We start from the raw sequence: 17,987 nt of genomic DNA on the forward strand, positions 1-17,987 counted from the left end.
GTTAAAACTCTTACACCAACACCAAGATAGTAAAAATGGAAACATGGAGACTAAATCATATAACCCAGCCTGGAAACGAAAACTGTAACAAGAAATAGATAAAATCCGAAAGGAAACTGCCCAGATATCTGCATTCCTGTCGTGTGAAACCCCAGGTGAATAAGTTTAAAACTTACTATTCCTCGTTAGAGAAGAAATAAAGCTGAGCTTCCCATCAACTCAATCTATGGGGGGCACTACATTGTCAGATTATTCACTGATGTTATTTCATCCGACACTGGCTTACTTGTTGGTGCTGATGAAAGCATATCTGCTAATGAGATATCATTCTCTGGCTTATATTGGAGTATGTAATTGTATTTCTGTGTCCATAGTAGGAGGTTATGTAGCCGTTTTAGTGCTGGTGATCGTGGCTTTTTGCTGATTGAGACGAGGGGCTTGTGGTCAGTCAAAACTACCACTTCTATTCGTTGAGTATAGTGGTGGAATTTTTCTAGACTATATACAACTGCCAGCATATACTTCTCAATTTGTGCATATATGTGTGTTCGTCCACTGATATTGACCTACATGTAAACGCAACTGGTTTGTCAACTTGTGTTAGCGCTGCTCCTAACCATACTCACATGCATCATTCTCCAGTGTCACTTTCTTGTGGGGGTCGTAGTATGTAAGAATGGGTGAGTTCCTGATTGTTTCTCTTCCAGTCTTGAAAGGTGCTTGTTGGGAATCTGACGATGTCCACGAAACAGAGTGTAAAGATGTAGAGTGGCTGAAATGATCTCAAACCACAGTCAAGGAATGCGACTAGATACAGCCCGGGTGATGAGGGTACATAAAACCAGTTGAACGAAGGAACCAGTCTCCAAAAGAAAATGTCTTTTGTGGTTATACACACGCGCCAAAACACAGCAGAGGCCCAACCTATGGCAAACTGGGGCATACATGCAGCAAGAAGGACGACGCGAAAACAGGGACACACCACACGAACAAATGAAAACAAGAAGATCGTTGCACCTCAACCACGAGTACATCAATTAGACACATCATCATCAGGAAAGGATGAGGATTACACCTACTAAGTGAATACAATAAAACCACCAAAGACAAAACAGTCAAATGAGGTCAAATGCCTTATGCTTTTTAATTAAAAAGTTGTTTTTCAGATTGACACAAGGACATCTATAATTACTCTCACTGAAAAGTTTTCCAAGAGGATGAAATCCTATAAAGAGGTCTCATCAATGTTGAACAAGTCGTTGATGAAACAACTCGTTGTAGACCAATCATCAAGATATTGGCATGTTGAGCTCGATGATGCATCCACCTTTCAGAATGCTTTGACCAATACTGTTGGCGTCGGTTATATTTGGCTTGAACTCCTCAGCAAAGATATTCCACAGAAAGCTGAATGAACAATTTCAAGTCATGCAGGGAGTAATTATTGTAGATGATCTAGTAATTTATTGGAAATTCGAAAAGAACATGACAGGCGGCTCCCCAATTTACTCCAGAAATGGCAAACATAGGAGTAAAACGTAACCCAGAAAAACTAGATACCCAACTAAACGGGATCACTTTCATGGGCATCATATCACCAAAAATTGCATTGGATTCGACCTAGAAAAAGTGAAGCCTATCATGCGCTTGTTTAACGTTGGCAAAAGTGTGGATTCTAATGGTTTTTATTTAAATCAATATTTGTTTTACTTAAGCCGAGATATGGTCATCTGAGTTTAAACGTTTAAAACCGTAAAAACTTTCTTGTCAACCTAATAGTTTTCCCCCACCTTTAGAAGACTAGTGTTTAAGTGGCCTCGTACGTAGTCAAATAAAAATTATTTTATACAATTTTCGCTTTTTGTTTTTAATACTGCATATTTTAATACGATATTTGTCCTTTTCTCAAAAAAGAAAAGCTATTTGCTTGTTTTATTTTGTTTTTATTTTAACTCCAAACTCTCTTTTGCATTCATGGTTGGTATTTTTGTATTATTAAAAATATCAATAAATTTAGTGTATTCGTATATAAAAACAACTATCAAGTTTAATCCGAACTTTTTACAGAGAAATGTTTTTCATTGTGTTCTTTTAAAACTATTGTGTTTAAATAAGCATAACCTTTTATGATACATCAAATTGCAATTAAACGAAATTATTACAATTTGTGTCATCCATAATTTTTGTGAAAATTATTCTATTTAAATAAGCAGTCCTTTTATGATAGAAAGCAGTTGTGGGACCAGCAATACTTACCTTGCATAAGGATAAACGATGATCATTGTGGACCAATAGCGTTTCCTCTTATCCAAATATATATTTGCTTGTTTTATTTTGTTTTTATTTTAACTCCAAACTCTCTTTTGCATTCATGGTTGGTATTTTTGGATTATTAAAAATATCAGTAAATTTAGTGTATTCGTATATAAAAAACAACTATCAAGTTTAATCTGAAATTTTTATGGAAACAAGTTTTTCATTGTGTTCTTTTAAAATTATTGTTTCAGTAAGAATACCCGTTTATGATACATCAAATTGCAATTAAACGAAATTATTACAATTCGTGTCATCCATAATTTTTGGGAAATTTATTCTATTTAAATACGCATACCTTTTTATGATACATAAAATTGCAACTAAACAAAATTAAATTGTTGAATGCATTTTTGGTAATATGCCATATAAATGTCTTTTTATTTTTTATTTTTAGATAAACTTTTTTTAGCTATACATGGATTAGACAGAAGTATTTGGTTGTCTGAAATATCAAACTAATAAATATGTGACTGATTTTTTTATATTTATTTTTAATAAGAATAAAACATGCAATTTAGTAACAGTTCAAAGTCCAATCAGTTTTAAGATTATCATGAAAAACGTGTTCTAAGAGATTCGTTATATAATAGGATCAGGGCTAAGAAGTCACTGCTGTCAATGATCAACTTCCTACGACAAACAGTACAATTATGTCTATTCATAGACTGCTACAATGTTAAACTGATATCAACATAAAAATGTATATTTACTGATTTTACAATGGAAATCTCCTCAATTTTCTTATACAAACGAGAAATTTCTATTATTGATTTAGATAAACACTTAAAAATCGAACAGCATGAAAAAAGTTATGATTCATCCGTAAAAGTTCAATCTTTTAAAAATATAGAAACAAAGTTATACAGTGATAAAATAATTTTATTTTCAAACTGTCCAAGTTATTCAACCGAGAAATAGTTATAAAAATGGAATTGAAAAATACATACAAAAATTTACCAAACAATTGAAACATGACAATGAAATTAGGAAACCTGGGGATTTTACAATAATTGTAGAATAATATTGCAAGAATATCGATTGTATCAACCAGAAGCATTAATATGTGTGGTATTTGTTGGCATGTAGTATGTTGTCGTTTTCTTCAATGCCAATGTCTTTCTAGGGTTCGTGTTCTTCTTGATTTCTGATGTCAGTGTCTTCATCTTGCTGCATATTCTCGGTATAGATCTTTTTTCCTAGCTCTGAGCATACACTTGGCACATTTATCTAGGCCAAACTTCATTCCGATGACATTGGAGAAGGTGTGTACTACCTAGCATACGCCTTAAGATCATCCATGAAATGCGGATGGTTAACTGTATTGCTTGGAAGTCAACGACGGTTCTGACTCAAGTTGTAATTGCTCAGACTGTTATTCAGTGCATCTATTGCTATGAATAAAAAATAAGAGAGGTTTACATAAGAGATGATTATCTTTCCTCTTTGTGACTTCGTAATATGGTTGTTTTCCACACCAGATAAATCTTGCATATTTCAAGGCACCAAAGTAATAATGATTGTCAAATGCCTTATTTTTATCGATCCATCAGATTCTAAGGTTTATTTGCCTCCTCCTTAAAAAAAAACAGTATTTATCTGGGCGTTATGTCTCCTTCATCTCGGATATGAGGCTGGTGTCCCCCTCTGTCAGCCAGGCTTGTGAGGCTTGATCATCTATCAACATTCTGCTGTAGTCGCTGTAGTCTCGGAGGAGAGTAGTCAAATGCATCAGCCACATACTTCACAAGTATGTAGCGTTTAACCAGTGTGAGTTCACAAATATGTCACCAACTTTCATTTTTGAGAACCACTAACTTTACAAAATGTGATGTTTACCTTTTTGTTTTATTCTCTTTCAGCTGACATTCTAAGAAATCAAGGGACCTCCTACTTGGGACTCACACTTGAACTCTATATGAGATACATAGATATTTGAATGATCCGTTGGAATTCTTTATCTCTAAAAACACTTTTTCTTCTAGGATGGTTGGGAATCCAACCAAATGTCTGAGATTTACCCATAATTTAGTGAGTCAATCCAAGAGATCTCTTTAGCCGTCATTTTCAGTGCATTAGTTTTTATCTCACTTTCACTTGGTTCACCAGGTATAGTTACTAAGTACATTTTAAAGTTTTTTCATAAGCCCAATTGATATAATTGAAACTTTATTTTGTCTCCAATATCGTTTCATGTCATACATAAGTCCTTGATACTTTGTTTTCTTTTCCCTCTCAACTCTCTTAAGCCCTGTATACACTGACCTCTATTATGGTCGCTTTTTATTTGCTCTTTCCCAAATGACTTGATCTGGTTTAACGGCTGCGTTTCCCAGATATGTACCAGTAGGAATTATGTAGCAATAGTGGATGGTGTAGGTGTCATTCCCAACAGTTCGCTCGAGTATTTCTTTTACTACACTGAACGTTTAGTTCCTTACATATTTTCCAATGAAGGTATTTGCAAACTCAATTATGGGGATCTGGGAGAAAGTTATTATAATAACCATCTCCGAGTGGGATTTTGCAACTAGAGATCAGGTGGTCCACACTCTCAACCTCAGTGTTGCAGAACTTGCTTTTATTGTTATTGCTTAAATCACTCATCTTTTTAAAGGGGTTCGTCATGAAGCCCTAGTCTTGTGCAGTAAATGTTAACCTCTCTCTCTCTCTCTCTCTAAATCGTAATGAAGGTAACCATGTCTATCAATATATTCTTGGGATCATTATGAATGTTGCCCGTTTATGGTTGGACATTCTTCTGTTTTAATTCTCATTTGTGGGGCAGTCCTTTCCTAAATGAATAGCAAGTTGTGTTATGGACGTTGTAATACTTTCTTGATTCTCTAGATGATCTTTAATTTTCATCAGGTATGGGTTACAGGAATTTAATATGTACTGGCCTATGCTGAAAATTGTAGCTATATGGTTAACTTCGTAGAGTCCCATAACTCCTTCTCGTCTAAGTATGTACAATCAAAGCATGCACTGGTTTCAAGAAATTACTCGGTGCAAGCTTAACATTTTCCGTGTCTTTGTGTCAAGCCAATTTATATCTGAATAATGCTACACTGGCATGGCAAGTTAATTAATTGTTCTAACTTTATTCTTGTTAGCAACTTGGGTTTTACAAATTTTCCTTACCCGGCGTAAATATTTTTGGCTTAACTTCTCTCTTATATTGTCATGCTGGATGGACTCATTTTCATCAATGCCGAGGTATTTGCATTTTTTTTATTTTACCACGTTCATCGAGCTGTATGTTTCAGCGGATGTCCTTTTGCCAGCTTTCAGAGTATATTAAGCACACTAATCCATCCCTTTTGGCATCATTGGAAAACGTGTGGACAGCTTTTCATAGATGACATAACTCCTTATCCGAGCTGTCATCAATGGGAAATAAATAGTTTATTATCTTGTGTGATTCGTTTTGGCTGCTGTAGTTTAGATTATAAGAACCTTGGCAGTTCTTTGGGAGCTTACTGAGAGGCTCAATTGCCAAGCAAAATAGTAGAGGAGATAAACTTTCTCCTTTGAAGATTCCATTATTTTATAAGTATCCAGGAAGTGGGTGCACTACCAAATGCTACCTGATAATCTATTCATGCCATGTTAAGATTCCTTTTTCTTTCCTGCAATTTTCCCAAATGGTCTTGTTGATGAGCAATTTATCTTTGGTTTCCAGGCAGTTTTTTTTCCTGCATCCTGTTTGTTCTTCCTACAGATAATCTCAGGATGCGAAAAGATGTTCATAAACGCTATCAACTATCAATCGAGTGAATAGCCTGTAAGTCGTGGCCAGGCAGTTTATTGGGCGATATTTGCTAGGGTTTTTGGTTTCCGTGCTTGTATTGCCTTTTATTAGCCGGTTCATAAGCTTTAAACATTCTGGTGAAACATCTGCTATAATGATCGTGTAGTAATGTGAACTGTTTTAACCAGGAATTGGATATGTTGTCAATGCCAGTTTTTTTTTGTTTTGCAACTCGTGCCAGCTTTCATCCAATTTTATCTGGTGTTTTTTATGTAGAAAGTTGAACTCTATATGAGATACATAGATATTTGAATGTTCCATTAAAGTTATTTATCTTTAGTGTGAGTTCTCATATGTCTGATTAAATTTGATTTATCAGAAAAAACATATCCACAAACTTGACAAGAATGTGGCTTTTCACCAGTGTGAGTTCGCATATGTATGGCTAAATTACGTTTAGCAGAAAACGATTTTCCACAAACTTGACAGGAATGTGGCTTTTCACCAGTGTGAGTTCTCATGTGTATAACTAGGACTGATTTTCGGGAATAAGAATTTCCACAGACTTTACAGGTATGTGGCTTTTCCCCAGTGTGAGTTCTCATATGTGTCATTAGGTCTGATTTTGCAGAAAAAGAATGTCCACACACTTCACATGAGTGTGGCTTTTCACCTGTGTGAGTACTTATATGTTTCACTAACGCTGATTTTTGAGAAGATGAATACCCACATACTTTACAAGAATGTGGCTTTTCCCCAGTGTGAATTCTTATATGCATAACTAATGCTGATTTTTGAGAAAAAGAATATCCACACACTTCACAAGAATGTGGCTTTTCCCCAGTGTGAGTTCTCATATGTCTCACTAATGATGATTTTCGAGAACAAGAATATCCACACATATCACAGGAAAGTGGCTTTTCACTAGTGTGGGATGCCATATGTCTCACTAACCCGGATTTATATAAAAAAGAATGCCCACAAACTTCACAAGCATGCGGCTTTTCCATGGCGTGAGTTTTTATACACCTCACTAAATGTGATTCTCGAGAAATTTGCTTTTTATAACGTCGGACTTGCACGTTTTTCTAAAATTGACCTGGGATAAGATTATTAACTGAGTTCTAAATAATATACTTCACAGATGTTTAAGCAAATTCGCGAACAGACACATACCATTCCCAGAAAATATCATTTATTTTACATGCTTAAGATATATTTATGGTGCTACGATTTCTCATATTATATACAATCTAGTTTTTTTTTTGGCAAAAACATATTTTCTGCCATTTGTGATTTGATCTGTTCCTTTTGATTCATTTGAACATTAAACACAAATTTCAGAAACTAAATCTTCCAGAATTTGTTAAATAATAGAATCCTGAGAAATACATTTCCAAACAATGACTTTGTTTCTTCACGTATAATTCAATAATTTTTAAAGAATATTGTTTAACGATTATGATGATCTATTTAAATTCAATATAGGCGTTCAGGCAGGAATATCTGTAAATAAAAAAATATATGAAATTCAATATTTTAAGTATCACCATTCACATATTAAAGTTCTGTTTTTTGTTCTTGTTGACAATCTTAATGAATTGAACTCATGAAATCTGGATTATTCTTATGGAAACATTCATCAACACATGAGAAAAATATTTTCTACCTTGACGAAAAACGAGTCGATACTGACCTGCTTAAGGATATAGTGTAGACAAAATTTAACCTAGAATTACATATGATTATAAAGAAACGTTTAAGTTTTAGGCATATTTTATTGAATTAAATAGAATTACATATGAATATCAAGAACCGTTTTAGTTTTAGGCATATTTTATTGAATAGATATTTCGGGTCTGCTCATTCTAGTAAAGATCATTATTATCTTCAGTGTCATCCATATTGATTCATTTTTTTTTAACTTAATTAAACTGTTTATTTAAACTGATATTCTTTTGTGTAATAGCATATATAAATTTGTTTTACTAACTTTATTTTCAGACCTTAGTAATAATAGTACAATTATTTTATTGATGTTTTGATTTTAGTTTTAATTACTAATGATTTTATTATTTCTAGTTAATTGTTTTACAAGTTTGTTGAAGTATAGATGTGTTTTCTAAATAGAAGCAAGGAACAGGACTGTAACTTAATCATGTCTTTAGTGATAATACTTTTTCAGACCGATACATTGTTAATATCCTTGGCAATAACATGATAGTGAAACCTATGTATATGTTTTGATAATCTTTCAATAGGAATTTGAATTAATATACCAGCTTAGTTCTATCTAGCAATCAAATATAGAAAGAGGAGTTATAATGCAGTCCGATTTTTTACTTTATTATAGTTGTAAAATGTTTTTGACTTGTGATGGGGGCATAAGACGAATGGATTCGCCAATCATTTTTATAACTAACGGCTGTGCTAAACAACCAATGAAAACGTCGCACAATTATTATAAAAATTTTCGAATTTTGGATTCAATCAGTTCGCCGTTTGCTACGTCACGGAACACATTTAATTCTTCGCCGTCATCTTGGTTACTGATCTGAACTACACCCTCATCTTGGTTACTGATCTGAACTATGCTGCCATCTTTGTTCAACATAACATCTCAGAACTTAAGAGGTTAACTACGCTACAGACCGCATTTGATTCTTGCTCGCCATCTTTGTTACTGACCTGAACTACGCCGCCATCTTTGTTCAACACAATGCCTCAAAACTTAACAATAGTAATTTTATTTTATTTTTAAAATCAATATATTTTATGTTTTTCTTAATAATACTTTCGGTAATTTTTCGTCGTGCATTTGATTCCGATGAAATACTTTTATTTTGCATCTGTATTAAAGTCACCACCAGAAAGAGTTTGTTAATGTGTGGGAGAGAACGTACGGTCATAGAACTGATCTTTTTCTTCTCAAGAACTACTTAATGTTGAAGCATAAATGTCACAATCAAGTGATATTCAATATCATAATTTTATTATAAATCGATTCAGAAGTTGATGGTAAATTTTTGGCAATATCGGACCAAATGGTGAAGGTTACACTTTTTCATATTTCACAGCAAACTTTTTTTGTTCTAGCTGTGAATAAAAAATAAGAAGTTTCCTAAATATCGAAGCCAATGATTTCAAATCCATGCTTTGATAAATGTATTATGAAAAGTATGAAAGACGTTAATCAAGTGTAAGTCTTTTGATAAAGAATCAAAATTGATTTTTATTGGCTTATTGAAAAAAGGATATTGAACTTCAAATCAACATTTGATCTGAAATTCAATATCCTTTTTTATTCATCAATATAAAATTTCTCTTTTTTTTTGCAATATCGGACTGAATGGATAAGGTGACACTTGTTCATATTTCACAGACCAGCAAGTTATTTTTTCTATTTGTAAATAACGAATAGGAAGTTTCACACTAAATATAGAAGCCAATATATCCTTTTTTTGCTGCATCAATATCCAATTTCCCTTATTCTAAAATTATTTAAAAACTTTAAAAATATTTAATTTAATTTTCTATGTTTATTACCTATAGCGAATCGGGTGCAAACTTTTATAATATTTACTAATATTTCCTCCGAAAACTCATGGTTAAGGAAATATATTCTACTATACTGAATTCTCTGTTTTGCGTACAATAAAATTTCTATATTTGAAATTTAACTTTTTCAAATCACAAATTTTTAATTCCTAAATAAAGATATATATATATATATATATATATATATATATATATATAAATAAATATATATCGTTTTCAATATATATATATTATTATATATAGTCTCTGTAAAATATATATATATATATCTTAATATATATATATATATATCTTAATATATATATATATATATATATCTTAATATATATATATATATATATATATATCTTAATATATATATATATATATATATCTTAATATATATATATATATATCTCTTAATATATATATATCTTAATATATATATATATATATATATATATATATAAAATCATATATTGTTAGTCAACTTTTTTGATGGCCGAAATATATTACAACAGCAAACAGTTATGTACCTTTCATTGCGATATTTCCCACATGCCCTCTAGGTAGAACTCTTATTAAGTAAGCACAGCTAAATTATATATGAAAGGTTATTCCCTATTTGAAACCTGGGGATGCAATGGGTTGGAGATGGTCGCTTAGCAACTGTACGGACAGTCGGGTTTCGATATATATATATATATATATATATATATATATATATATATATATATATATATATATATTACATGGAGGTCATCACTTATCAAAGCCCAGAGGCCACTCAGGGATAAGGGTTATTGCGTGTACAGTAATCAATGAGATAATATTGTAGTAATCATTAGTAATGGAGATTTAATAGTGTCTTACTTAAGGGTGCGGTTTCTCATGAATTTGCTTATGTTGGACTTGAAGACATCCAAGTTGTAGTCAGGTGGGGAACAGGCAAACGGAACAGATTTCCACAGTCGTGCACTTCTGAGAAAGAAGCTCTGCTCATGGAATCTACGTTTGGATTTAGGCACAGATGGGGAACTTTATTTACAGTAGTTTCAGCCTGACGGGTGTTTCTCATGAAAGATTGGCGAGGGGTGGACGAGAGATTGGAGCTTAGACGAGCATTTACCATGGGAATAACGATAACACAAAGACAAGCTCGCGACGTCTCTTCTGTGGGAGAGAGGCTATAGGGAAGAGAAAAGGGCATCCCCCACCAAACCACGAAGTCTATTTTGTCCTCTGTCAAGGCAGGATAGGCTGTTTTTAGCAGCTCCTGTCAAGATGTGGCAGCAGTACTCCATCCTTGGACGTACTTGGCTTTTATACAGATAGAGAATTGCATCAGTAGTGAGATATCTTCTGGAGCGGTAGAAGGATCCCACCATCTTTCCAGCGTCCTTGGCAACAGACCTGATGTACATGTTCCATTTAAGATCAGGAGTAAAGGTCAAACCCAGAAGCTTGTCAAAAAATGGAGCCTCCCTAAGACGAGAGCCACCCATTTCAATTGATGCCAGATGGGGATCAGAGCGTTGATGATGTAAAGATAGAAGCTTGGTTTTGACTGCATTAAAAGTGACCAGTCACCTCTTCCCTCACTGTACCACGCGCTCAAGATCAAAGGAGAGAGAATTAGAGAGAACTTTGTATTTTACGGCCTTTATGTGTTGCCATAGATGGTCGTGTCATCAGCATAGATGTTATCGAATGAGTTAAGTATGTAAGACGATATATATATATATATATATATATATATATATATATATATATATATATATATATAGCCTTAAAGCATTCCGAATTTTACTGGGTTTATATAATTGAAATCGTTCATATACCAATACGTTTAAGTTAACATGAGATGACTTAAACTGTAAGCTAGAAAATTGTCATATTTCATATTTTAGCATCTATATATTGTTTTAACCAAATCAAGGAATAGATCGATAGCAACAAATAGTGCATTTCATCGTTAGTAACAATTGTTTCAAGACTACTTGGACAAATTTATGTCGTTTGAAAATTGTCACAAGAACAGCCTTTCGTCAGACTTGTTGAATACAAAACACTTTAACATTATAATATGTTCTCATGTTTTTCCCGATAAGGTAAATGGATTCCATACTATTCATTGTTAAAGTGGTTTTTATTCAATACGTCTGACAGAAGGCTATTATTGTGAAAATTTTTAAGCGATATAAGGTTTGAATTTGCCCCAGTACTCTTGTAACAATTGTAACTAACGATGAAATACACTATTTATTGCGATGAACTTATTACTTTAAGTCTTTATTTTGTTAAAACAATGCATATATATATATATATATATATATATATATATATATATATATATATATATATGTGTGTGTGTGTGTGTGTGTGTATATATATGTATATATATATATGTATGTATATATATATGTGTATATATATATATGAGTGTATATATAGGGTGTGTATATATATATGTATATATACGTGTGTGTATATATATGTATACAGATATGTATGCATATGTATATATGTGTATGTATATGTATGTATATATATGTATGTATACATATATGCATACATATATGTATATGTATGTATATGTATATATATGTGTATATATATGTGTGTATATATATGTATATATATGTACATATATATGTGTATATGTGTGTATATATGTATATATATGTATATATATGTGTATATATGTATATATATGTGTATATATGTATATATATATATGTACACATATGTATATATGTGTACATATGTATGTATATGTATATATATGCATATATATGTATGTATATATATATGCATATATATGTATATATGTGTATACATGTATATATATGTATATATTATATATATGTACATATGTATATATGTATATATATGTATATATTATATATATATTATATATACAGTGATGATCATATTTATTGGCACGGTAAAATAAAAGTTAAATTTTGTCTAATAAATTCTAAAAAAGGGATTAAATTAAAGAAAATAACAAAGTATATTATGTATTTTTAACTGGCCTTTCCGATGCAGCAATCGGATTTTAGAAAAAATAAATAACAAAGGAACAACAAACATAATTGCAAAAAACCCTTGTTCAAAATTATTGGCACGATTTATTTAATAATCAATTGTATAGCCTTTGGCCTTGATTACCTTCCTAAGTCGCTTTTCATAGTTTACTACCAAGTTGTTGCACTCTTCAGTAGTAATTTTAGCCCACTCTTCCTGACAATAATCCTCCAATTGAATAAGATTCTTAGGCTTCCTTTGCATTACCCTCAATTTTAATGTTCTCCATAAATTTTCAATTGGATTAAGGTCTGGGCTTTGTGATGGCCACTCCAAAACATTAATATGATTGTCCTCAAGCCATTTCTTAGTCAGTTTAGCCGAATGCTTTGGGTCATTATCTTGCATGAACCACCAACGACGACCAAGTGAGAGCTCTTTAGCAGAGTCTTTTAGGTTTTCATCCAATATTTTAACATAATCTTCCTTTTTCATGCTACCTGTGACCTTAACAAGTCGCCCTGGTCCAGAGGCAGCAAAGGATCCCCAAAACATCAAACTGCCTCCATCGTGCTTCACTGTGGGTATGGTGTTCTTAGGCAGGAAAGCTTCGCCAGATTTTCTGTAAATATAAGACACTTTATTATGGCCAAATAACTCTATTTTCGTTTCGTCAGTCCATAGAACACGTTTCCAGAATGCAACATCTTTATCAATATGACGTTTTGCAAAAGCTAGCCTTGCTTTCATGTGCATAGGCTTCAATAAGGGAGTCTTTCTCGGACGACATGCTTTTAAACCAGCTCTCTTCAAAACTCTACCAACTGTATGTTGAGATACATTCACTGCAGAGGTGCTCTGTTCATCAACAATCTCCCCAACAGAGATCCTTGGGTTTTGTTTTACTTGTCGAACAATTTTCCGTTCATCTCTTGGGGAAAGAATCCTTTTTCTCCCTCTACCCTCTAAACTCATAACGTGGCCTTGCGATTTGAACTTGTTTATTATGGCTCTAACAGTGAATTTGGGAAGGTTTAGCTTCTTTGAAATCTTATCATAGCCCTCCCCATTGGTATGGCATGCTACAACAAGCTTCCTGACGTCTTCGCTGTGTTCCTTAGTTTTAACCATGGCGATTGAAAATTATAATTTAGTCACTTATAATAGTTTAAATAAATCGCTATCTAAAAATTATCTGAAAAAATATATTCACTGAATTAGCGTTAAACAAGCATAATATGGCTATAAAAAAGTTCAGAAAGCACGTAAACCGGAAATTGATTGATATTATACTGATACTAAAAGAAAAACAAAGCCGTGCCAATAATTTTGAACAAGGGTTTTTTGCAATTATGTTTGTTGTTCCTTTGTTATTTATTTTTTCTAAAATCTGATTGCTGCATCGGAAAGACCAGTTAAAAATACATAATATACTTTGTTATTTTCTTTAATTTAATCCCTTTTTTAGAATTTATTAGACAAAACTTAACTTTTATTTTACCGTGCCAATAAATATGATCATCACTGTATATGTACATATGTATATATGTATACCATATATATATATGTACATATGTATATATATATATATGTGTATATATATGTGTGTATATATATATGTATATATGTATATATTATATATATGTACATATGTATATGTATATATATATATGTATATATTATATATATGTACATATGTATATATATGTATATATTATATATATGTACATATGTATATATATGTATATATGTATATATATATATATATATGTATACATACATGTATATATATATGTATACATATATATGTATGTATTCATATATGTATATATATGTATATATGTACATATATAGATATGTATATATGTACATATACATATATGTATATATGTACATATATATATATGTATATATGTACATATACATATATGTATATATATACATATACATATATGTATATATATACATATATATATGTATATATGTACATATATATGTATATATGTACATATATATATGTACATATATATATATATGTATATATATATGTACATATATATATGTGTGTATATATATACATATATATGTATATATATATGTACACATATATGTGTATATATATATGTATGTATGTATGTATATATATATATATATATATATATATATATATATATATATATATATACCTGTGATCGATTACATGCCGTTCACTGCAATTTGGACAAGAAATAGATGCTTGATTTATGTTAAATTTATATAGCAAAGTCTTATATATTTATGCTTTCTATTTTGTTCTCTATTTTTCAGGATATATTTTTATGGCTTTTCAATGCATGTCTAATTTAAACAACGGAGTCTTAAATATTTATTATTATTTTTTTTATTTTTTTTCTGGATACTGTTTATGGCTTTTCAGATGTAATGGCAAACAAAAAGTCGATTTAGATTTTTTACCATTAAAATTACGCTTTAATAAAGAAAGTAAATATTTAACAATTATTTTTTCTTTATTAAGTTTCTGTTAATTTGTGATGGCTAATAAATGGGTGCTCATTATTATATAAACTTTATTAAAGAAAGTGTTTCTCATTCTATAACCTACAATATTGAATAAAACACCGCAATTCACTCAGAAAACAGTAGACGGAAAACTGTTTTGAAATATGTAACTACATTTAGGTGTATCAGAAAGTTTGACACCCCTAACAGAATACTGTGAATAAGATATTTTTAAAAAAAACTCGTAATTTCTCTTTTTAAAGTGGGTTGTTTATTTTCTGTATGGAATATACTTCCAAAATAATCTATTAAAGTTGTTTATAAAATAATAGAAATATTTTTATTATTTAAAAAACAGTGTTTACAAAATTTTTACAAAATGCATGCCTTCATGCATCCATTTTTTACGTAATGAAATCAATTGAATTTTACGAGTTAAATATGTAACAATTTTTAAACTTAAAAAAATCTATCAAATTTTTTCTATTGGTTTAATTTTTACGATATTTTCAGGGTCAATGTGCAATTTTATGCTCTTTCCAATATAATATAAATATTTTATTATTGTATTTATAAATATATTTTAGAGAAACGTTTTGGTTTTCAAATTCACCTCCCCATTCTGAAATGTCTATTAAAATTTTAATAATTAAAATTAAAGTTTTACATATCACAAATTGAAGATAAGAGATCAATAAAGGAAATATTCTAATTAAAAAAAAAGAATAGGTTTTTTTGGGAAGTTTACATCTAAAGTCCAATGTGTAAAACCTTTCTTAAAAAAAAGACATGATTTTTTTTTTAGGAACGCCTATATTATACTTATATCGTCAAGTAAATACCAGACGCTGACGGCAAATATTTCACTGAATGTTTCTATTTTTTAGATATTTAAAAACAAATTAGCCGATAAAGAAGTATTAAAATTTATCAATCGAAAATTGGTGTATATCATTGAAAAATCTTTTTTTTTAAATCGATGAAGCGGATTTTTTGTTCTAGGGAAAAACTTATAAGTGAACGTGCGTTTCCTTTTTAACTACAGAGGATGCAAAATACTAATTTTGATTAACACACGCAATAAAAAAGAGACATTATTTATATCCCTTGGAGGAATCCGTATTTCATAAATTTCATTTTAGCAGGAGCAGCTCTTTACAGCTTCGCACAGAATATGGTATGAAAATGCGATTTCCTACGACCCTTGCTTTAAAAATCCTTTTATTTAAAAAAATACATGGGATTTAAAACATCATTTGAATTACATTTTTCAAGTAGTTATAAGCTTCGAAAAATGGTAAGTATTATAATGGTGAATGCTCTGATGAACTGCAAGCACTTGTGCCCCCACGACGTGAACACCCTCGATAGACCCGACAAGCTGCAAAATCCCACCCCCACACTGTAGAGATCCCTAGATGTAAAAGATCTTTCTACTCCAGTAGTTTCTTCCCCAGAACTGCTATACTTTGGAATTCAATTCCAGGTCACTGCTTCCCCAACTGTACTGACATAAGTTCAAGTGCAACGTGAACCAACATCTCGCTGCCCTAATCCCTACATCCCAGTAGATGTTTCCCCTGATAGTAGCCCCCTACACCAAAGTGGCAATGTGCCTTGTTTGGGGTGAAAATGTAATAAAAAAATACATTTTTTTTTTAAGTTCTGATCATCATTTTTAATGGCCACTTTCTGATACAGCTAGTGCTCATTATTCTGTAAACTTTATTAAAGAAAGTGTTTCTAATATCATTAAGTGTTTCTCATGCTATAACCTACAATATTGAATAAAACATCACAATTCACGCGGAAAACGGTAGACGGAAAACTGTTTTTGAATATATAACTAAAAAACAATTAAATACCGAAAAAAAAAACAGTTTTATATTAAAATAGAAATAAATACTGAAAAATCATTTTTTGTGCTGAGTTGTTTGCCGATTCAATCAACTTCGAATTGACTTATTTTGTCTATGATAAACATTATCCTTTTCTCATAAATCACGTAAGTTTTACTGATATAACCACCTTTTTGATAAAATATATTTTAAGGAAGATTTTTTTAATCGGAAGTTCATAGAGTTTTATTCAAGTTTGTTCTATATATAACCACATTTTTGATAAAAAAAAACATCTTAGTGTCAGATTGAACAATATATTTTAAGGAAGATTTTTTAAATCGGATATTCATAGATTTTTATTCAAGTTTCTTATAAAACATGGCGGAATCAATATTTCTATTGGATTGCAATAAAAATAAATATTTTTAACGTTTAAGATTTTTTAAAGAATGAATATTCCTGAAGTGCAAAATAAACTGCTTTTCTTTTCAGATTATTTTAAAAGTTATTCAAAGAGATTTTTTAAAAGCGTAAGAAATAAATTACCTTTCATATTTGATTGCAATAAAAAATAAATAAACGTATTTTAATATTTAACATAATTTTCAAGTTGTTAAATTATATCTTAAAAAGTTTTTACAAAAAAAGAAACTTACCTTTCATTCAGGGATTAAAATACGAGAAAAGTGTCGTTTTTTCTTTTGTGTTCAAAACAGAAAATTTGTTTTGTTTGTTAGGATTTCTTTAGTAAATTAATACAATTTTTGTTTTGTGTGTCCAATTCATTAAGAAATAAAATATATGAAAATAATGAAATTTAAAATATGAAAATCACGATTTAAACGTGCAATTATTTAAAAAGAAAATCAACTGCTCAAGAACAATGAATCTTTGTTGATCGTACCACGGTGAAATCATTATTTCGTTCCTTGTGTAAAAATGTCCGTTCCGTTTTCATACCAAGTTTAGATTATATTTGTCAATTCTTAAACCTTTTGGGGTATTTCTATTAT

Source organism: Euprymna scolopes, chromosome 46, assembly GCF_053919585.1.
Source record: "Euprymna scolopes isolate OS-2025 chromosome 46, ASM5391958v1, whole genome shotgun sequence".
In the NCBI taxonomy this organism is placed as follows: Eukaryota; Metazoa; Mollusca; class Cephalopoda; order Sepiida; family Sepiolidae; genus Euprymna; species Euprymna scolopes.